This window comes from Lepisma saccharinum, chromosome 18 (assembly GCF_977018435.1).
Source record: "Lepisma saccharinum chromosome 18, izLepSacc3.1, whole genome shotgun sequence".
NCBI classification, from domain to species: Eukaryota; Metazoa; Arthropoda; class Insecta; order Zygentoma; family Lepismatidae; genus Lepisma; species Lepisma saccharinum.
Window position 1 is genome coordinate 39,795,386 of NC_139246.1, and position 12,965 is coordinate 39,808,350.

Consider the following 12,965-nt stretch of genomic DNA (forward strand, 5'->3'; position numbering starts at 1 on the left):
GAGGGTGGCACTTCGCTCGTGTTTTGAATGATCAGCTTATCGCCGGCACTCACGTCGAAAACGGTAAGATCTTCGTCTTCGTGTATTTCATATATGTTGCGCGTTTCGTTCCAACGTGCCAGAGGAATGTTTCCTGCTTTCTGGACACCACGATTCGATATCAAAGTCATGGTGGGAACGCTAGCTTTTCTGCCGTGAGACCAGTACGAAAATTCGTTTATCTGAATCGTGCCATCGAGGAGAAACTTGTAGTACGGATGATAAGGATGTAACATGTACAGTTTGTTACCTTCGACGAACGTGGAGATTCTCTGTTGATTGGGTACGCTGTTGATTTCGATGGCTTGCAGAGAATGCAGTTTAGCAAATTTAGTGTCGACGCCGAGCAGATTACTGTGAACTTGTCCGAGTTTATTTTCGATGGGCAGCAAATGCTCGACTATGGTATCCGTTACGACAGAAAACGACGGTTTGATTTTCACTTCCACGTTCAACTGCTTGTAGTTTTCGTTGAGTTCTTGCAACTTGGCGCCGAAAGAGGCCAGCGTCGATTCCTGCGTGGATTCCAGCACTCCAACTTGATCTCTGATGTTGACGACAATGCTCTGAAGGTTCTCGACTTGATTCAATTTCGAGCTCTTCTCGGTAAGATCGTTCACGATGCTTCGCATCTCTGTAAACTGCGTGTGAAGGTCGGCGACGCTCTGCGAAGTGGGCAGCGTCGACACCAACGAAGTAATTTCGTCTCGAATCTGTTCCACGTTCGCCGTTTCCGTTTCTAGTCGTTTCAGCATACGTGATATGTTTCTTTTCAAAGCGTGCAATTCTTTGGAGGTGGGGAGATTGGCCACCCTACTCTCGAGATCGCTCAATGAACTTTTGATGTCGCTCGAATCGGATAGTGCCGTCACCGGCGTTTTCAATTTTTCCAAATCTTCGCTCGAAGGCACGCTCGTCCGTAACGATTCCAAGTCACCCTGTATGTTGTCGAGTACGTGATGAAAATGAGCGAGATTCGTTTCGACGTTCAAATTTTCTAAATATTCGATCTTCTGCTGAACCGTGCTCAACGTGTCTTGAATGCTCGTCAACGCTCTCGCTTCAGCGTGAATATTTTTAATTTCTTCGTTGATCAATTCCAAGGACGCCTGAAGCGTAGCGATGGTGGTTTGAATGTGTTCGAAATCTTGATAGGCCTCCAATTGAATTTTTATGTTCGCGACGCTTTTACCGATGACCTGCAGTTCGTCCGACGATGGTAGGTTCGTCATTGTATCTTCCAAAGTCTGCAACTTGGATTTAATTTCTTCCAACGTGCTGGTGAATTCTTCTTGTAATTTGGAAACGACGACATGTAAGCGTTCTGCGTCTATATCGTTCACGACGGTTTGAAGTTCAGAGAAATTATTTTCTATTGCGGAAGTTCGTTCTTCGATTTCGAGTTTCAATTTTTCCAAATCTTCATTTTTCGATTGAAATTGCTGTAATTTGGCCAAATCATTTTGAAGCGAATCCACGCTCAACTGTATATTTTGAACGTTGTCGTAAGAAGGTACATCGACATAATTTTTTATCAGCGCCTTCAGTTCGGAATCGATTTTCAGAATGGGGCCGAGACATTGCGTTTGGAGCGTAGCGATCTCAGACTCTAAACTTTTGTTTAAGGTCTCCTGCAAAGCAATCAAATCGGTCCTCAACTTCTTAACTCGAATGTCCAACATGAGAATCTCTTCTGCGTGGTCTACACGCTTGGTGTTGCCGAAAATGTCGTTAGGCATTTTTGGTTAACGGTTATTTATAATAGGATAGACGATTCGTAATTCTACGAAGAGAGGAATAAGTTTGTCGTAATCTCCGAGGAGTTCAATGTAAAAATAATCTCCTGCAGACACATCGTACGTAATGTTAGAAAGCATCTTGTCGTGCTTGATTCGAAAAATGTTCTTGCCGGTAGAAATTTTGATTTCGCCTACGTTTTCCGGATTCACAGTGATTTGAAGTTTCCCGTCGATCGGAATTTCGTAGAAATGTAAATTGTTATTAAAAACATAAACATCTTGCCCACATCGTCATTCAGTTTCGTCCAAATGCTGTTGAGGTGAATGATCAACAGACCGTTGAGTTTAGGTAACACGGAAGGTAAGACTTCATGATCTGGTATGGTTTCCATAATGATCTGTTTTTTGAAACCGAACAAATTCATAGGCATGCTGGTTATTTAAGAATACGGTCAAAGTTTTTTTGTAATGACAGTCAAAATGTTTTTTTTTGTTGTGTTTTGTTTTTATGAATCTTCTGTTGAAGATGGACATATGTTGCAGGTTTTGCTTTCTGCTAAGCGATAGTGCCCCCACGGCAATGTGTGAATACCACACTCGAGGACGCACCTCTTATCGTCGTTGGGATCCAGCGCAATTTTTCTAACTTTGTTTGTGGTCAACACATGGTCGACGCTCTGGATGCGCTGTTCTTCTCTTAGAACCGACGACCTGGTCTTGAGGCAATCGACGAAGTCCTCGAATGTAAGATGCTCCCGAACCACCTGTCTGCCGACACCCTTGGCCTTCTTGGTAACGCTGCCCTCGGCTTTGATGGCATAGGCCTTGGCACGAGGACCTGCAAACTCGAGAATTACATCACCGTCCTTCTCGTCTTTGAGTTTGCCAGGCACCTTTTTGTTGCGGGGCAGGATACCGTACTTGTTTTGCTGGGCATAGCCCGAGGTGTCGAAAAGGTTAACCAAAGATGGAACTGTGGCTATATCCCCGTACGCGTCGGGTGAGCGAACGTGGTACACCAAGCTGTCCGTGTCCGTGTAGAGTAGGCTAATATTGTCGTTATAGTGCTGGCGTAGTATCCCATAATATGTTTGAAACATGTGCAGCTTGCTCAGGTCTAATACTGAGGCGCCAACATAAATTGGCTTGTTGAGCTTCACCTCGCTCTTCCTCATATGCACCAGAGCAAGCTGTTCGTTATAAATGGTCCTCGATTTGAATAACGGGTTTGCTACGAGCCTGCGACATTGTGTTTTGTTTGATATTAGCCTCACATCTACACGATTCCGCACATTCTCCATGGTTTTCCCGAACACCGCATTGTTCATAAGCTTGAAGAAATCCTTATCAAGCTCGGACGTGGCTACGGTGCGGTGTTTGGTGTTGACTTCAATATATGGACGCAACCACGGAGAATGCTCGAACTTGAGGATGTGGTGAACTGCGTGGACCGCGACCCCTCGCCGCATCAACCACCGGAGATTCTGGTAGTGCAGGACGTAATTCTTCTTGGGCTCGAAATCCATGATGAGCTTCTTCTGGTTGGAATCGGGTGGACACTTGAACTCGGGTGCAGGCGGAAGATCGCTGAACAAATCCTGCAGCTTCTCGGAGAACTCAAGGTCCACCTCGGCGAAGAACCCATGTTCCGAATCGTCGAAGCTTTCGATGTCGAAGTTGGAAGGGTCAGCCCACTCGAAGCCTCTAAAGGGGAGTGGCTGCATCATGGAGTGTCCATAGAGGTTATTAACGTCCGTGTACATAATGTAGCTGGACGGATGTGAGGGGTCGTAACCGGTGGACATGTGGTGATTGTTGGCGCGCGAGTGTCGCTGCGACACCTGGACCATTCCACCCCGCACGGCACGTTCCACAAACAGCACCATGTTCACGTCCGAAAGAAGCTCCAGCTCGATCTTCGTCACCAGAAACATGGCTGACCACGCCAGTCCGGGGAGACTGTAGAAGTAGGCAGGGTCCAGCTGGTAGATGGTCTTCGCAGTCGCACGGAACGTCTGGAACACGTCGGCGAGGAGCGTCACATCAAGTCTGAGGTAGGCGTCGTGGTAGTCCCCGAGAGTTCGACAGCCCAGCTCGCGCCACATGGACTGGGCGTGGTGATATTCCTCGTCGGTGATGTTCGAGCCTCGCAGCTTGCTGTAGAAGTTTGCTCGAGGAGGTAGCGACGTCTCTGCGAACTTGGAAGGGTCTGTGATGTATTCGTAGGGATAGACCCCCTTACGCTTGAAGAGGCCGGCGTCCAAGTTCGGAAAGTTTCCGGAGGTAATGAGCATTTGCTCGTCGCTAAGCTTCCCTGCGAGAGCATCGAGGCTGGCCGGGAGGAACCTCAGGGAGTCGAGGAAGCGAAGCTCGACGGTAGAGTGTGATCCTGGGATTCGCACCCACTTGCTCAAGCTAATGTAACGCTCCTCGTTCTGCGCCAGGACGTTGATTCGCATGTCGTCGTACCCAAGATGCTTGACGAGGTGGTGGAAGTCGTACCCCGAGCCATTATGAAAAAACACAGGGATAAATCGCGGGTCCCGAGCCATGAGGTTGCATCCGTTGCACCAAGGACCAACATACCTACCGTTAAAGTGATCATGGTGTTGGACTTTACGGTTGTTGGTGGTGTACTCCTTGACGCAGACAGGGCAAGCGATGGCCTCGTCGTGTCTACGTTGATCGTCGGGAGACAGTGGGAGCATAGACTTGGGGGCCAACAGTACCTTCCCTATCTCGCTGGCTTCCACAACCATCCTCTCGAGGAAGTGTTTGGCTGCGTCGGGACCGCGATACACGTAGGGCTCGGGGGCGATGTGCTGGTCACGTCGCACCACAACGTATGCGAAGCTGGATGCCTCGTGGAGTTGGTAAGGGGTGGTGGAGGAAACTTCGGGATCTGGATCGCAAGTGGACAGGGGTTTGAGGAAGGCCTCGAAATCCGCGATGATGATAGCGGGATGCTCCACCATGGCACCGTGCATGTGGAAACGCTCCACGGTGCCAGGTTTGGGCAAGACTGCCACACCAGGCTCGTTGTTACTACAGTAGAACTTGTGGCGAGCGAGCTTCTCGACAGCGATGTTGGAACCTTTGATGTGCTGATAATCCTGCTGTTTTTGATTGTCAAAAGTTGACAAGCACCTGCGACAAACTTCTATGTGGTGTTCGTGTTTGCTTGTTTGGCTCGACACCAACCGGGAGAGGGAACGGATGAGGGTGTAGTGGTGATGGGTCTCGTCCTTGATAAGTAGGAGATGGATTTCCTGCGCACCATCAACGTTTACGTCGCTCACCCTGATGGGGTACACCGCATTTTCGTCAGTGAGACCGTAAACGTTGATGGCCAACCGCGCACGAACCTCAAACTTTCGAATGTCCGAAAGCGCCACCGGGTAGTCGATCCCAGCCATAGCATCTTCCAGCTCTGACTCGTAGGGTAGGTAGTGGTTAACTCGGCGTGGTTGGTTTTTCCTGTTGACAGGGTGCAATGCTGCAAGCACCGACCATACGAAGCACTTGGCGTCACTGTTCTGAATGTTCAGGACGGCCTTCTTTGCCGCAATAGTAGGTGGTAAGGGGACGTAGCTGGAGGCGGAGAGAGGCACGAACTTACAAAGTTTGACGCACAGTTCGTGAGGCTCGCCACACAGCGAACCCCCCGAGCCTTTAGCTTGATGTTCTTCTTGTTTTGCCACCACCTCTTCGGCAAACTTGTTGTAGATGATCTTGAGGTTGTCAACATCCGCCAGATGCAGCGTCTTCGCCTTGCTGTTGTGGCAGAAGCTGTAAATTTCATCGGACGGCTTCTTGTACTGGCAACGTAGCGATGCGTAGAATTTGGTGGAGTGCGTTGCAAGCGCATCACCGAGGATGGAAATAATCTCTGCTCGCTTCTCCTCCAAAAAGCTACGCACGTCGCATGAGCCCTCCGAAGTGATGACAAAATCTTCTAACAAATGCTGGAAAACAGACTGGTTAGCTTTCGCCACAGGCTTGACACGTTTGGCGGATGGTGTATTGATGGAGGCTGCTTCTGCCTTCCTCTTGGTGGAGGTCGAAGGCTGGGCCCCAGATGTATTTTTGCTTAGACAAGTAAGCTTATGCTTCTTGGCATACGCAATTGTGAAGCGTTTATTGCATCCGGAACACAGTTCGGTGGCAGCCAAATGCTTGCCTGGCACGCAGGTGCGACAATGTCTTGCAAAATGTTTGCTTGATATGGTTATCTTGCACACAGGGCAACTTTTCATGGAGCGCATTTTTTTGGGGGTATGTTTATTTATATGTGATCTGTTGGTGGTAGAGTGTTTACAAAAAAACCCTGTAAAAAAAATTTAAAAAAATATATAAGAAAAATATGATTGTAGATAGAAAAAAGCGCAATAAATATTGTATGCATGTGTAATTCTATTTAGTTTATTTTTTGCTAGACACGAATCTTCTTCACATTTTATTGCTCATTAGTATATTTTTCTACCAATCTAGTAGCGGTATGAAACTATGAAAATGTACTTGTTTATATATATTCTATTGTTTCGGCTGATATAATAGCAAATATATATATATATAGCTATTTTGAAATTCTAAAACTTTCAGGTATACTTATTTTTACATGCAAACATACATCATAAAAAATTACAAAATCGTATTTTTTTTTTCCATACACATTTTTTTATTTTCAGAAAACAAAGTTATTTTCGATTTTTTTAAATCAAACAATAAACATTATTTGTGTTTATAGTATTTGTCGGGCAATAGCAGATAAAACAAGAATGGGTTTTCTACGACCCCCAGTTTACGAGTTACAAAACAACTTAGAAATCACATCTTGAAATTTAAATTTAAAATAACTCGAAAACAGTAAGCACTAATCATTATGTTTCCAATAGGTTGTAGAGTACATTCAATTTTTTATCAAATGTCATTAAAATTTTCGAAATAGGGTAAAAACTAAGCCAGCAAATCAAGTTTCTCAAAAAATAAAAAAATTGTCTATATTTTCGAAACTTGAGGGGGTGGAATCGATTTTATTTGCTAGTCGTATAGTTTTCGTCAAATCCTATCCAACAAACCTAAAATCATCATCCTAGGTCAATTAGGAACCAAGAAAATCAATGTCTTGGAAAACATCTTAAGACAAATATCTTAAGAAAATTTTCTTGACAGACCGGAAGTAACATCTTGACAGACCGGAAGTCGACTTTCTTAAAGAATAAGACAAATATCTTAAGATGTTTTTCCAAGACATTGATTTTCTTGGTTCCTATGGGGCCTAGAATCACGCAACTTTGGATTATGTATATACCGTTGTTTTTTCCTACATATTCACTAGGGCTCGAAAGTGCGGTAGTTGTGTTGTTGCCTTGTAATCAAGAGGTCCTAGGTTCGAACCCGATAAAAGTACATAGTGGTTCGGGTCCTATTTTAAAAAACTGTAGGCCTAGTCCCGATTAGTTTTACTGTGCATATGTGAATATAGGAAAGTACAATGCAAAGTCAGCAATGTGTGATGTGGTCAGCACCAAATATTTTAATTTTATATGTATATTTAAGTTTCATGCATAAACATGACAGTTTTCCTATATGCTTTTATGGTATGGTGCTATGCACGGAGGAGCACTTTATTTAAGCATATATAACTTCTCTTTCCATCTCTCAATCTATTCATATTTGACACAGTCATTGCAAGTCGGCCATTTTGTTTACGTAGCAATTAGGCTTAAAAAAACTTTGGCCGTGTCCGGATTGGCAAGCGCTCCGTCCAGTTCTCACTCCCGTTGCTCTCGCGTGCCGTCGAAGTCACGTCCAAGTCGTCCGAATCTGCATGTCCCCTTGTAGTACGGTTGTCACTTTTCCCGCCAGGTGTCAGCTCGAACTTCACCCACCGCGCTCTGGGGCGCAGGCGCATCGTACGGAAGCAGAAGGCAGACGCCAAACAAACATGACAATGATTTCCACCTATTTACTACTCATATTAAAAATGTAACACGCTATTTCATCATTTACAATTTTTCTGCATTCAATATTATCGATAAAATATTAAAGTATAACTGAGTTTTACATCCTCTAATCAGTAAATATTGTCTGTACAAAATAAAAATAAGAATATGGTTGCCAAGCGTAGTGTCACAGGGAGTTCAAGCGTGCATTTGTTGCTCCTCTCTGCTCCCCCCACCCTCCGACTCCACGTTTGCCGCGAATTCGGACAACGGAGGTTGGCTGAGTTCCCGGATGGAACGGTGCTCTAGGTGACATCTGCTGTCGATTCGGACGCGGCCTTTGACACGCTCATTGCAAGTCGGCCATTTTGTTTACGTAGCAATTACGTTAAAAAACTTTAAACCACATTATTGTTATTTTTTTGTGAATGCTTGTTGTGATAAAAAAACATAATTAAATATATTTTATTTAATTTTATGTTTAATATCTTTTCTGTGTATAAAACTAAATAATAATAAAATTCGAAACACTATGTACCTCCACTAAATATCAAACGCACAAAAAAAAAAAAAGCTAACACACGCAAAATTATACTGGTCTGCCAGACGCCAGAGCCTCGTTACTCTACAGTCCAGGGTGTACTACGCAGAAGTGAGGTTAACTGTTGGGCGTCTTACACCCCACATATTGCTATTTTGCATATGCGGGGGTGTATATAGTAATATGTAATAAATATATATATAAAAAAAGCAAGAAAAAAAAAGAGATACATGCAACACACTTAAAACTTGTATACTTTCTCTCTCTTCTTTTTGCGTGCAACACTACCTATTTATATAACACAAAGCCAACTCATCCAAGCTAACAAACAAATTTACTCACGTTAGTTAATTTCAATCACAATAATCACAATCACAATGTTCTTCTTGCAGCTCACAATATTCTCCTTGCAGCTCACAGAGTAGAATGATGCTTTATTAGTCAGAATAGAGGAAGCTCGCTTGTGTGATCTCCCGTTACATGTCCGCCTCCTGCCCCACTCCCCCTAGTTGTTATAAAATGGTGACGGAAGTGTGTACATGTTTCTTTTCTCCCCGTCTTTTTTTTTTTTGGTTTATGAATAGAAGCAGGAAACTTGGTTCTGGCAGCATTAGTGATGGGTAATGTAAAAGTCTGTGACGGTCTAATGTTAATGCCCTCAAGCTTCTAGTTTTATTAGTCGAGGAGTAATATGCAGGTTAACAACGTGGACTAGTAGAAATCTGCTCTGTCGGCATGAAAATCCATCATTATTGTTAGCATTTAAAAAAAAACAGGAAGTACATCCGCCACTGTGAATAGCCAGAAATGCTGCCCCTTCCAGTCATCCATCTCTCTTACAATAGCATGTGTGTGTGTGTGTGCGTGTGTGTGTGTGACACATCGTTCCCCCGAGAGAGGTTTACAAAGGTCACGATATACAAACATTGACCCCCGGGAGTTGGAAAATTGCGATATGGCGCATTCGCTCACCACCGTTGCCAGCCATAAATCTCTCTCTCTTTTCATCTTACAGCAACGTTGGCATCTCTATTTTTTTTTAGCTGTAAGTAAATTGCCAACACACTCTAGTTAATAATGCTACATATTATACGCACACACGCACGCACATACTATATTGCCATCCACCCATCTTTCTCTCTTTTACGGCAGTACATATTTGTTGCCGGCTCTCCTTGTTTAGTATATGTAGGTTGGCAAAAATTGCTTTATGCACTGTAAGGCAGGCCTCAAGCAAAATTGCCAGCTCCTTGCTTTAGGCTAGGTTAGACCAAAAAAGCTGTAGGTAGGCTGTCGGTTGTTTAACTCTCCCCTCTCTCTCTCCTCTCTCTTTTTTGTAAAAGATTATGGCAAAAATACCAGTAGGTTGGCAACCTTGCTTTATGCACTGTAAACCAAGTCTTAAGTAAAATTGCCAGCTCCTTGCTTTAGGCTAGGTTAGACCTAGTTAGGTTAGGTTAGGTTAGGTTAGGTTAGGTTAGGGTAGGTTAGGTTAGGTTAGGTTAGGTTAGGTTAGGGTGTTGGCAGCTGTCGGTTGTTTAACTCTTCCCTCTCTCTCTCTCCTCTCTCTCTCTCCTCTCTCTCTCTCCTCTCTCTCTCTCCTCTCTCTTTTTTGTAAAAGGCTATGGCAAAAATACCAGTAGGTTGGCAACTTTGCTTTATGCACTGTAAGGCAAGCCTCAAGCAAGATTGCCAGCTCCTTGCTTTATGCACTGTAAAACAAGTCTCAAGCAAGGTTGCCAGCTTCTTGCGTTAGGCTAGGTTAGACCCAAAAAAATCACCAAGGTTTTTTTTTTGGGTAAAATATTGGCAACACTGCGAGAAAATAAAGCTCATGCCTTACAAAAACAAACCATTAAGGCAAACCTCAAGCAAGATTGCCAGCTCCTTGCTTTAGGCTACGTTAGACCCAAAAAAAAACCTTGGTGATTTTTTCGAGTAAGCAGCTGGCAACACTGCGAGAAAATGAGGCTCATGCCTTACGAGAGAAATCCATTAAGGCGAGCCTCACCGAGCCTCACTTTCGGTTCCAGAACCGGCTTAATTGGACTACTTATACTGCCCACCCTAATCTATCAATATGGAACTTCTGCCCACCCGGTCGAAAATTTCTGGCGCCGCCCCTGCAGTGTAACCATCTCCACACATTTCATTAAAACAGCCATGATGTAGCTATTTTCGTACAAAGTTGTATGCAACTGTTTTTTATGCATTCACTGCACTGAATCTTCTTATGTAGATGTCACTCTCTTCTGATGCACGTTTTCTAATGTGGAATTGATTCATCTGCGTTATTGTTATTCTAGGGATTAAGTATATAAATCGAATTTCGCCCCTGGAAACGGACGTTGTGAGGAACGTCAAAGAATTGTATTTTTACCCTTAAAAAATGGGGTGTGAGTGACTGATTTAAAATTTTCTCGATGTTTCCAGACAATTTCATGCGGCTTCTTAATGGAACATTTTTTGCCTCCGGGGCTTCCTTCATGGAGAACATAGGTGTCAATGAGTCAGTGGGATTGAGTCTTTATGTATGTTGGACTCGCGCATTTCGACGTGGCTTTTGGGTAAGTATTGCGCGCTTGCAGACGTGACCACTCTCATGTTAGAGATGAGATGAGGTTCCTCAATGCTCTTAATGTCTTTGAAAATATCAGCATAGTATTGGAGGAAGCGAAACAAGTGAGTACGTTCGCTTATCTGAAAAGTTTAGAACGATACGTTATGTGTATATGTGCTCTAGTTTTGTACAAATATTAAAAATATTTTTTTTATTTTCTTAATAATAAACGGGAAAGTAGGCTACTGTCCGTTTTAAAATAGTTAGTTAGATGTTTTATCCGAACCTATTCAATATCGACACCAAGTTGGAAAAAACAGTATTTACTACATTTCTACATTTTTTAAAAAATAATTAAGAAATAAATGCTTTCCGTTACCTTGCCTGTGCAATATATTCTAACACTCATATTTTGAAATACGAAAATTCAAGTATCACTCACTTACCATAGTTTCCTGGGTGAAAATAATCTTTGTGTAAGTTCCCTAGCAACGTCCGATTCCATGGTCAACAATAAACATGGAAAACACGACAGTGTTACATCTCTAAACATTTAATTAAAACAGCAACAATGCAGCCATTTTTGTACTGATTAGTAAGTGGCATGGATTGAATCTTCTTATGTAGATGTCACTCTTCTCTGATGCACGTTTTCTATTTTCAAATTGAATCAATTTGCGTTGTTCTTAATTTCGAGGATAGTGCCTGGAAATAGAGATGGCTAGGGATGTGAAAAAGGAACATTTCACCATTAAAAAGTAGTAAGTGAGAGATTATTTAAATTTCTCGGTCTTTTGGGAGAATTTAGCAGGGGGATCTTAATATATTATTTTCCTCCTTATCTACCGGAGCCTTTTTCATGTAACGTAACCTCCTTGCCGCCCGAGCCGATTTTCAGCAAAATGCAGAGTTTTATAAAAATAACTGTAGATCGGACGCTAAGAAAAAAATGGTGATTTCGCCCCCACCCCGACAAAAAGTACAAAACATAGTAATAATATACATGGAAATAATCACGGGAGTGTTAGGAACAAGAAAATAATTTCACTATTATCATAAGATCAATAGAACACGACTTGTACCCCCAAAAGGACATGACTGCGCGCCACTGACTTAAGTCTCGAATTTCAACAAAATGCATAGTTACCTTCAAACAACTGCAGATCGGACGCTAATTGCCGTAGACAGGCAAATGATATATCGTTTTACTCTGAATGAACCACACATTCGGACTATATAAAATTTATGCACATTCGGCATATATATGGAGGGAGGGGGATGAACCTGAAAATTCAATATTTTTTTTTTTAAAAATAGGGGATTTCGCCTTCCCCCAAACAAAAAGTACAAGACATTGTAGCAATACACATGGATATAATCGCTAGAGTTTTAGCCCCTCCCTTGTGGCGACACGGGGAAAATTTCTTGTGACCTTGGGTACCGAGAAGCAAACGTTTCACCTGTCTAGTTTCCAGTGGTGGAAGAAAATAATTGCTAACAAATCCGGCTTTTGTTTGTCGGAATTGTGAGGAAGCCGCACAAGAAAAGCCGCCATTTTCCAGCCTTTTTGTCCGACACCAAGAATATCTTAACTTATATTCTACTTTATTCCTCATGTTCATGTTACATTGTGAATTTTTATATTAATGCATTTGCTTTATTAGAGGAAATAAACGACTTCACCAGGAAAAAATTGCAACACAGATGTTTTTGTACCAGATTGTGCGCAATGGTAAGAGAATAATATATTAAAAATCAGGCATCCAAATGTTTGGGGGAATTCCGCCATATTGAAAAATGGAGGCAAAAATTCACCTTAAAAATTTTAAATAAGCAATATAATATATAAAAGCAACGCATTCTACACAACAGGTGAAGATAATCAAAATGGAAGAGCAGGAAATTTGCTAAATTATGGTTTTTGATTGATAGAGCTACCATAAATTTTAATTGAATTAGAACGATTCAAATATTTTCTTCAATTTTTAGAATTAGCACACCATATAGCAATCCTTCCCTCATCAATAAGGATTCTGGGATGAACACATCAATATTATTTTCTTTATGAAAATGCATATTTTTCATGAAATTGTTAGCTTCATTCCTGATGTAAAAATAAATATTTTCTCTGTATAAGCCAC